This window comes from Macaca nemestrina, chromosome 1, assembly GCF_043159975.1.
Source record: "Macaca nemestrina isolate mMacNem1 chromosome 1, mMacNem.hap1, whole genome shotgun sequence".
Taxonomy (NCBI): Eukaryota; Metazoa; Chordata; class Mammalia; order Primates; family Cercopithecidae; genus Macaca; species Macaca nemestrina.
Genome location: NC_092125.1, coordinates 143,821,557 through 143,832,084, shown reverse-complemented (window position 1 = coordinate 143,832,084; position 10,528 = coordinate 143,821,557). Strand labels below are relative to the sequence as shown.

The following is a 10,528-nucleotide window of genomic DNA, read 5'->3' as shown; positions in this document are numbered from 1 at the left end:
ACTATCTCTGAACCGACACCTTCCTGAGTACCTGTAACATTTGTGCAGCATGCTTATTAAGAATATTTAGATGCTAGGTAAACGTTGATTGAACATTTGCTGACATGGAGAGACATTGGTAGAAGACAGATTAGACTTCCCATGGTTTACAGAAACACATGGATTCAGATAAAAGAAGGTACTAAAGCACTGGGTTGAACCACATATTTTGTTACAACCAAATAATTCCAAATATCTCGCCTTAATTTATTTCTTGGCCCCTGCCTCCGCTCACCCACAAAAAAGACTGCAAATGAACCTTGATCCTACAACAACAACAACAACAAAAAAGGGTGACACTATCGGGCTGCAAAACTCTCTTAGCATAGAACAATCTTTCATCTGCCTTTTTCAGATGTAAGATATTTTTGACGAAAAGAATAGGATGAAAGGGGCGGACTCAGATAAAAACGAGAGCCGACTTTCCAATACAGCTTCAATAGCAGACGGAACACATGAAGCTGAGAAACTATCCATGCCAAGTAGTTGTGTGTGCCCCAAAGCTCAGAAAAATACTTTCTCCTTAGAGTTGGAAGGCACTTAAGTGACTTTGTAGTGTAATTCAATCCCCCCAACCCCAGCGCCAAGTCTTAATAGCAGAGTTTTAGTCGACGGGACCGACTCACCCGTCCTGGGCGAAGGTTCCTGAGCTTGCCTCGCAGCTGATTGGCAGCGGCGCCTGCCCGGCACCGAACCCTGCTCAGGTGGGCGCTTGACAAAGCATTACGGCGATGGTGATGTAGGCTGCCGTTCTTCCCCTCCCAACCACCTGCTCAGCATCTAGCAGTCGCTCGCCGCCAGTCTCCAACCCCAGGCCACCTCCCTCGCCACACAGACCCGGTCCGGTCAGGCGCTGCAGGGCGACCGGAGAAAGTGCTCGCAATCACATGGAGGCCCGGGCCCGCCCCATTGGCTGCGGCCGGGCCAGTCGCGGCGCTCGCCGGCTGCGGTTGGTCCCAGAGCTGCAGCGCCTGCACTGGCCCGGAGTCCATGTTACGCTTTGTCTAATTCCCCTCGTTACAGAGTCATGTGCTGCTGCTCCCGTCGCCGCTGCTGCCGCTGCCGCCGCCCGTGGTGCCCCGGCTCCTCCGCCGCGCTTCGAGGTGGCAACCGCGGGCGGGGTCGCGGGAGCAGGGTACAGGGCGCAGCGCGCCTTCGCCGCCCCGGCGCGTCCCGGTGCAGCCGCCGCCCGCCGCGGGTGATGCCGCCACCTCCGGCCTCAGCATAAGCCGTGGCTCGGCGGCCGAGCTGCCCCCCAAGGTTGGTGCGCACCTCTCCCGGGAGGGGTCGGGGGCTGCGAGGGAAGGCGACGCGCAGGTGGAGCCGCGCCGAGCCGAAGCGCGCAACCCTGGCGCAGGCGCCGCGGCCCGAGCTGAGGTTGCGGCCGGGAACTCATTCGGGGACGTCCGGGGGTCGCGAGGAGGTGGTGGCGAGCGGAGTGGGCTCCCGTTTGCTGCCCCTGGGGCCTGGGATATTGTTCCGCTTTCTGCAGTCTGAGCGTCGGCCGCTTCGGCCCCGGGCTGCTAGCCCTGCGGGAGGGGAGTGCGGTTGCCTGGCTCCTGGACCCCTCGCGCGCGCTCCCTTCTCTTGCCTCCCTCCGCCCAGTCCGAAAGGCGGGGAGAGGTGGTTTCGGCTCCGCTGGTTCCTCCCGGAGGTGGGTGTTTGGTGTCTGGCCTTGCTGCCCCGGTGTCCATAAGGTGAGCCCTTTAACTTCTCCAGAATCGCCTCTCCTTCGCTTCCTTCCTGTGCCGGGTGGGCTGCGCTGGGAGCCTAGCGGGCGGGGGCAGGGAGGTGAAGGCCGGCGCCCCGCCCCCGGCGCCTGTGGGAGGGAGCTGGGGGCCCGCAGGTGCACCCAGCCGGCCGCGGGCCATCTCCGGGTTGGGTACCGGTATAATCCGCTTCTAGCTTGTTTGGAGGCGTGGGCTCTTGGGAGCGGGACTTCTGCTCAAATCCTGTTCAGGAGCTTGGAAAGGAGGATAATTGGGGGTGGTTGCCAGGAAGACCAGCACCTCCGGTTACTAGAGGGTTTATAGGGGCCTTCTCCTTTCCGTCCCCCTTTACTAGGGAGTATCCCTTGCAGATAAATGAGATTTTTTGATTTCTTAAAAAGCCAGCTGCAGTGAAGAAGAACTGCTGCAGGTCGAGGGGAAGAGAGGTAGGTCCTTGCTGGAGAGGGAGACGTGGGCTCTGAGGTCCCAGGAGCACGCAGTTGGGGTGAGTGTGGCCGAAAGTGTAGAGGTAGGGTTGTGGGAAAGAAACAGCCGAGGTGAGAGGGAGGGCGCACTCAGGATGTAGTCGGAGAGATGGGGAATAGGTACGGGGGAGTCCTAGCGGAATGTGGGGCCCAGCTGGAGCCGCTTGGGCTTATATTTGGCTCCTCGTTGCCTCGCAGATTTCTTGCTCTTGGATCTTGAAAAATATTTTTTGTTGGACAAAGAAAACTTTGAGGACATATTTTGGAAGAGAGATAGGACTAAAGAGCTGACTTCTGGAAACTTTCCTTGGCAGCTTTGGTAGTAAAACTCCGTTCAGGCAGCGTTTATTGAGCACCTATTACGTGGTTTGTACTGGACTTTGGAAGAGTCTGGACAGGCAGGGAATTCCCGTTTGCAGTAATGGTGAGGGCTGTCTACCTTATAAACAACCAAGGGGCCCCTCCCAGTGCCAAGAGTGAGAGTGATTCACACCTTCCTCGCCAAAGCATCTGGGACCTCTGCTTCTTACCTGTCGGAAGAACCCTGCACCATATTCCATAAATGGGGTGTGCAGGCAGCATTTATTTTTACAGTCCAAAAATAGTGACCAAACTCCTACTGTCAGCTAGGTCAGAGTTGGGGTTCTTGCTTCACCTGTCTTGACACCAACTAACTAAATTCCTGTTGAGATCCAAGTGCAAGATGGGGAAGAATCTGAGATGAAAATGAGGTGGTTAAAACAGGAGTCACGAAAGTTGATTTGGGGTGTTTGATCTCTGTAGGTTACTTTTGGAGCCCCCCATAAAATGATTGGGTAATCTATGGAGCCAGGGAAAAATTCCAAAATCTTGAATTGGCACAGTTTATTTACATATTTGAACACTTTGTATTAGATTTGTCTCTTTTTTTTTTTTTTTTTTTTTGAGACGGAGTCTCGCTGTGTCTCCCAGGCTGGAGTGCAGTGGCGTGATCTCGGCTCACTGCAAGCTCCGCCTCCCGGGTTCACGCCATTCTCCCGCCTCAGCCTCCCAAGTAGCTGAGACTACAGGCGCCCGCCACCACGCCCGGCTAGTTTTTTGTATTTTTAGTAGAGACGGGGTTTCACCATGTTAGCCGGGATAGTCTCGATCTCCTGACCTCGTGATCCACCCGCCTCGGCCTCCCAAAGTGCTGGGATTACAGGCTTGAGCCACCGCGTCTCGTCTTTATTTAGGGTGTATGTGTGCGTGTTGATTAAAACCTAACAGATTAGAAGGTTGGAGAGGAAACTGTCCTTAGATGACCCAGCCTTCCATTACCATGTGGAGTAGCATATGATGCAACAGTTAAAGTATTGAGCCATATTCATATCGTTTTCTCCCTGCTGTGTTTTCCAGCATTTAAAAAACGTGATAAAAACTTAGCCCCTTTCCTCAAAATCGCTAAAGTTTAATGGAAAAAAAAGAAAAAAGAAAAAAACTAGGCCCCCTTTTCCCTTAATTTTTATATTATGCAGAGTTTTTTAAAAATAATTTTAGAAAATTCTGATGTGTTTGTCATGTCCAAATAGTTAAATTGTTTTGGTAGCTATAGTTTGGAAATTAGACTTGATTCCTGCCAGTACTGCTGACAAAATAGCTATTAAAGTCAAAAGTTTGTCCCAACTTTGTAATCATGATTATTATGTTATTGAAGTGGTAGCTTGTAAGGGATTTCAGTTATTTTTAATTGGAGCTGGTGTTTGACATTCTAAGAAACACCAGTTAATATTTGTTGAGTGCCAGCAGGAAGCAGAGAACTGGAGTGGGTGCTGTGGGATCTTAACAAGGCAGGAGAGGATTCTCGTAGTAATTACAGAGAGCAGATAAGACAGGCACACATGAGGATGCCAGCAGAAGCAGATAGTTATAGTTGTCTAAGAATCCAGGGTGTGTGGAACCAGATGAAAGTGTATGAAGTATGTTGAGGGAGGAGTGGAAATCTGAATTGACTTTTGACAGTGGTCAGGGAGGGGGAACAGAATATATGACTAATAAAGGAGGGTAGAGGGAACCTAGTTAGTGAAAAACTTAACCACAAGTCAGTGGTGTTAATCATTTGCTTCAAGACCAGTGGCTCTCAGAAGTAGGCAGTTTTGCTTCTCAGCAGACCTTGAGGAATGTTGGAGACATTTATGGTTATCATAGCTAGGTGGCAGGTGCTGCTGTTATCTAGTGGCTAGAGGACAGGGATGCTACATAAGCATCCTACTGTGCACAGGACATCAACCCCCTTCCTCCTAAACAAAGAATGATCCTGTCCAAAATGGCGATAGTGCCTGCCCTTAGACCTCAGAATAGGTCTTAAAGGGAGGTGGTTCTTGACATGGGAGGAATAATAACATTGAGCTTAGGAAGCTGATGTGGGAGACTTCTGTGATCAGGTCTGATGTGATTAGGGTCTGGGCAAATCATTATTGAAAGAAAGGGGCAGTTTGGAGGGAGATCATAGCAGATGAACACAGTATGATAGTGGAGTAAGTTGGGAATCATAGAATCAGAATTGGCATTTTAGAGGGGCCCTATCCAATTTATTGATTTTAATAAATTCTTACCCTTTCTAGGTAACCTTTGTTTAAATAACCCCAGAAACTGTGAACTTCTCCTGAAGACAGGTTATTACACCTTTGGACTATTTGTTGTATTATTACTTGAGCTGAAGGCTGTCTCCTTGAATTTTTTTTTCCCAATGATTTTATTCTTTTCGAGCTGCCTACTCTCTTTGAATGCACCAAGAGAATATGATGTCCCCTTACCCCCAGTTGATTTTCCTAATGCAAACTAGTCCCAATTCTTTTCACAGTCTTTTATTGGGATGTGGTTTCTCGATGTCTTCTCAGTTTATCAGCATCTCACATGGAGAATCTGGAATTGAATATGTAATTGAGATGTGATCTGGCCAACAGAGAGTACAGTAAGATGGCTGTCTGCTGAGACCTAGACATAAATGTCTACTTACTGCACCTTAAGCTTACAACTGCCTTTGGTTTTCTTAGGCAGTGCTGAGCACCAACTTCTTTATTAGATAATCATGTTTTGGATAGTCAAAACCCCCAGATATTTGCTCTGTGAGCTGTTGCATCCTGTATTTCTTCGGCAGATTTTTTTTGGAGAAGTTTTTGTTGTTGTTCCTTCTCAATGTTATCCTATTTATTTTGATCCAATCTTCTAGCCTTTGACATTTTTGAATTTATGTCTTCTAATTATATGAGAGAGGAATGGAGGATGACTTTGTTGAAAATGGTAGTCAGTCAGTACTATGTAAAACTCAGTAGTTTGGGGGCACTGTTGGTCCTGTGTGAGAGCTGGGATCACTGAGTGATGGAGGTGAGTTCTAGGGCTAATTAGCCCTTATTTTGGGGGCTTTTGAGAAATCTAAATGCCAGGCCACATGGCATTCAGCTCTTGAAATGTTTGCACCTGTGGTACCATTTTGAAATTGTTCGAGTCTGTTGCAAGCTTCTGAAATCTGAATTCCTTCCTCTGGGTCTTTGTAGTTCTGTTTATGTATCTGGAAGAGAGTTTCTAACGTTTTGTGCAAATCTGAAGCTTGCGGGGTTCGAGTTGCTTTTGAAAATTGTGAGAAGGTAGGATAACTGGCAAAAATCAACTGTGGACTTGGTTCCCACTCAGGCTAAGCTTTGTTTTCTTTTTTGCTAATATGCCTCAAATATTTAGTGACAGACATATTTAGGGAAGGAGAGAGGATTGAGGTTTAGAAACAAACCTTTTTCTCAGAGCTTGGCTTTAACTTGTCATTGATGTAAGTTCATACTTGATTTTACAGTCTTCACTGCAAAGACATTAGGAAATTACCATTCCCAGATGTCTTCTGAAGCTGGCAGGTAAGAAATCCCAGGTAACTTAGTGCCAAGTTCTCCAAATACTCTGGCTCTATCCAATGAACTAGATTTAATAAATTACTTGATTTGGGTGGTAGCTATCTCACAGTGTTGAAGGAGAGCTAGAGGAAGATTTCAAATCTCATGGCCAATGTGTGTGACCTCTTTGTGATGAACGTCCATTGTGCCCCAATCCTCTGTTAGTGTGTTGGCTGTCCAGATGGTGCAGTCTACTTGGTTTCCCTTCTCTACCAGTCCATATGGGAAACCTCTTTATCTCCTCTGGAGATGAAGGATAATCCAATGAAAAGAAGGGATGCCTTCTGAATATTTGAGGTTTTTTGAGGGGAAAAGTATTGCTGTCCTTTTATATTTTCGAAGGCTGTGTCGAAGTTGAAGTCTTAGAATTAAGGACGCAGTTGTGTCATTTTGAATAGAAAGACTTTTCAGCTGGAAGGGATTAACCCTTAAATTTTATAGTTGAGCATATCCAGGCACAGGGAGGTGATGTGATTAGCTTAAGTTTACACATGTAGTGACAGAGTAGGCATTAGAATCTATCTGCCTTAAAGACCAACAATAAAGGCTAAGGATCAGGATTTCTTCTCTGCTTAGAGGTGTGTAAACAGTGGGGTCCCTTGGGTCTTATTTATATAATTGATCTAAAAGAAGGAGCACACAGTGGAATTTCTAAGTTTGCAGATGACAGCTTTTCTGGATTATGAAATGTCTAACCACTGGGGATTTGCTCCAGGGAAACCACACTAGGATGTATTAGTCATCAGAAGATTTGCAGGTGAGTTTCTTGTTGGCTAATAGGTGGTTGGGTATTAAGGGGAAATTATAGAATTTTCATAGGATGGTGTTTTGTTGGATAAACTCAGGGAAGGGCTTTGAAAATACCTTCATGTTGTTGTCCTGACTTGCTGTTGCAGAAAAACAAAAACCATGAAATACTAGGCTTCGTCAAAAAGATTTTGGGGCTGGGCATGGTGGCTCACTCCTGTAATCCCAGCAGTTTGGGAGGCTGAGGTGGGCAGATCACCTAAGGTCAGGAATTTGTGACCAGCCTGGCCAACGTGGTGAAACTCCGTCTCTACTAAAAATTTAAAAATTAACCGGATGTGGTGGTGGTGCCTGTAATCCCAGCTACTCTGGAGATTGAGGCAGGAGAATCACTTGAACTTGGTCGGCGGAGTTTTCAGTGAGCTGAGATCGTGCCATTGCACTCCAGCCTGGGCGACAGAGTGAGACTCTGTCTCAAAAAATAAAAAAAAAGATTTTGGAAAAAAAACAGTCTTAATTGAGTTTTCACAGTGTGTTTTTTCCCCCAAAGTCATGGGCACCTAACCTTCAGAAAGACACTCGAGCTGGAATGACCATTGTAATGATACCTGGAATATTTGGACATTGCTGCTAGAATGTAAGCTTCATGAGGACAGGGTCCTTGCTCATCTGTTTCTCTGATAGAAATATCAGGATTTCTAGCACCTGGAAAGAGTCATCTGAGAGGAGATGGCATGGAGGTCTGTGAAGCCACAAGGATAGGGCCATAGGCAGCCTTGGTAGTTCACTTTATTCTAATAAGTCCGAGTGTGCTATTTTAGTTGCCTCCTTGTCTTCATGCTCCAGCACTCTGTCAGTGTGGTGAGGGTAGGGATTTATCTCTCTTGTTCTCTACTGATTTTCTAGTGCCTTGCACATGGCAGACCCTCTATTAGTATTTGTCATCCAGAGGAATGAATGAAGAGTTATACCTTAAAGCTTTACAAGATATAAATTCAGGATGAATGCCAAGAAATATGGTTTTTCTTAACCCTGGCTGGCATCAGAATCAGTCTGGGGAATATTTTTAAAATACGTATATTCAGACCCTTCCCCATGCCTATTGAATCAGAATCTGTGGATATGGAGTTTAGTTTTGAAAAGAGCCCACCCTGCCTCCAAGTAATTCTCACGTGCAGCTCGGCTCAGAACCACTGTCTTAGTAGTTGTGCACGAAGGCTGGATGCTGACTGAACACACCTTCAAATGGGTTTGAAACATTTGTGGCCAGCGAGCCTATCATTGGTTATTAAGACAAAAGAGAAGCTTTAAGAATATGTCAGTCTTCTTGGAAGGTGTAGTGACCCAAACAGCACATAGTCCACCATGGCCCTTGGTTCCTGTATGAGATAGTGCAGCCCGGGCTGGATGGGCGATGGGACCAACTCCCAGTTCATCCTTGAGCAGTTGTTTCCAGAGTGGGTCCTTGATGACAGTTTCACCAGCCCATGAAAAAGTGAGAAGAGTAAAGACAATGCAACAAGCTTTTCTGTTTCAACTTTAGTGCTAAGTTTATTCAATTACAAGTCTGTGTTTTTGTTTTGTTTTGCTTTTGTTTTGTTTAATCTTGGGTTGTCCTTCCTACTGGAGGGTTGGCTTGTTTTTTCATGTTATGAAAGGCTGGTGATGGTTTTTTGGTGTCATTTCTAAGTCCAGTTTTAAGCTGGCAATTTTATGATAGTCTTTCTTTTGACATTTTACTGGCCCGTGAAATCAAAAGTCTGGGAACTACTACTCCTCTGAGGTTTTCAAGAGGTCTGTATCTACCCCTTGACACCTGCTATTGGGGAACGCTCATAAATATGGTGTTAGGTTCCATTACAAGCATTTTTTTTAAACATTTTTTTCTTTCCTGTTATGCTTGCTGGTAATAGTTAGGAATAGTGCCAGAGAAAGCTTCACTTCCCCAGCAACGCATAAATCCCATTGCTACATATTAGCATCAACAGATAGCCAGCACTGCAACGAGTTCTACAGAACAAGGAGAAGAAAGGATGTACAAGAGGACACCTTTTTCTCTGATGGTCATTGGCCGCCAGAAAGGTGTGTCTCAAAATCTCTCGCGCTATAGAGACGGGACAGAACTCTTCAGACCGGGTATAAAATGCCATCAGTCAAAATTCTCTTCACTGATTGCTTACAACCGAATTTTAAGAAATATTAGAAAATTAAAATTCTTGGAAAAATGGTCCCCCTGATGCTTGCAGTGGCACTCTGCTGAACAGGCTTTTAAAATCAGTGTATTCTCAGATATGGCTACTTTTTTGTTTTTGTATTTAACTTATCTGGTTAAGAAGTACTTGGACAATGTATAGAACACCTAAAGTTATTAATAATAACAGCTATTTATTAGGCACTTATTGGTTGTCCAAACCTATGCCCTGGAATTTACATGTATTCTCATATATCCTCAAAACAATTCTGAGTGAAAGGTAGACTTATTCCTACTGTACAAATGAGGTCATAAGGCTGGAGACATTATGTAATTTACAACAATGTCACACAGAAGTGGCGGAGGTGGAATTTGAAACCAGACTCATTTTATACCAGACTTTCATATTTTAAACCAGACCTCTAAATATTTTGTAATATATACCTATTCTCTCTTTTTTTTTTTTGAGATGGAGTCTCACTCTGTTGCCCAGGCTGGAGTGCAGTGGCGCGATCTCAGCTCACTGCAAGCTCCGCCTGACGGGTTCACGCCATTCTCCTGCCTCAACCTCCCAAGTAACTGGGACTACAGGCGCCTGCCACCACACCCAGCTAATTGTTTTTTTTTTTTTGTATTTTTAGTAGAGACGGGGTTTCACCGTTAGGCAGGATGGTCTCGATCTCCTGACCTCATGATCCGTCCACCTCGGCCTTCCAAAGTGCTGGGATTACAGGCGTGAGCCACTGTGCCCGGCCTCAATATATACCTATTCTCTTATCTACTGTTCCCTTTCTCATTTCTGCACATTTCTTTGTATTTATTTTATAACACCTATGATACCTAGTAATATTTCTGTTACAAGAAAAAGAGAATCAGGTTTTGAGGTGTAAAGGTACCAGATAATCCTCTGGTTCGTGCTGCATGTTTGAAGAGTAGAGCTGTAGTGGCATCCCAGCATTTAGGCTTCCAGGCCAATGCTCTTGTCATCCCAAGTTGGTCTTAGAAGTATCAGCCTATTGATAAAACTACTTGAATGAAATTTTATCCCGGAATTGAGAGGGTAACTTTAAATCACTTAATTGTTCTGGTGTTTTCTCTAGCCCTGTTCTCTTTTGTCACCCATATTGATGATAGAATGCCACTTGTAAAGTACATCTTAAGCACTCTCTTCCTAGTTAAATCTCACCCACAATAACTACTGTGCATAAACATATCATGTAAAGATATACCTAATATTTGCTAAGGTGTTATGTCTTAGCTGAAAAAACTGCTATAACAAATGTTTGCTGAATAAATGCCATAAATATATTCAATAAAACTATTTTTTTCATTTACATTACCTCAAAGTAAATGAATGAATAAATAAATATCCATATATCTACATCATATTCATAGGCTGTTTCATTCGTACCTTTATTTTTTAAATACAATAAAATTATGCTTCATTATACTCAAGTA

The 10,528-nt window shown here is 45.2% G+C and overlaps 1 protein-coding gene across 6 annotated transcripts in view; it reads left to right on the top strand.

Moving 5' to 3' along the window:
- Nucleotides 1-1,159: 1,159 nt before the first annotated feature.
- The window catches only part of LOC105482828 (leucine rich repeat containing 8 VRAC subunit D), a 118,739-nt gene continuing 109,370 nt past the window's right edge, over nt 1,160-10,528 (top strand). Inside the window, exons 1-2 of one of the 6 annotated variants that reach the window (XM_011743191.3) lie at nt 1,908-2,194; nt 6,039-6,096. The gene's annotated coding sequence lies outside the window, so the exon portion shown is untranslated. Of the gene's footprint in view, nt 1,300-1,647; nt 1,737-1,907; nt 2,195-3,216; nt 6,097-10,528 lie in introns of those variants that run through there. The other 5 variants (XM_011743189.2, XM_071082208.1, XM_011743193.2 and 2 more) reach the window with 5 other exon arrangements.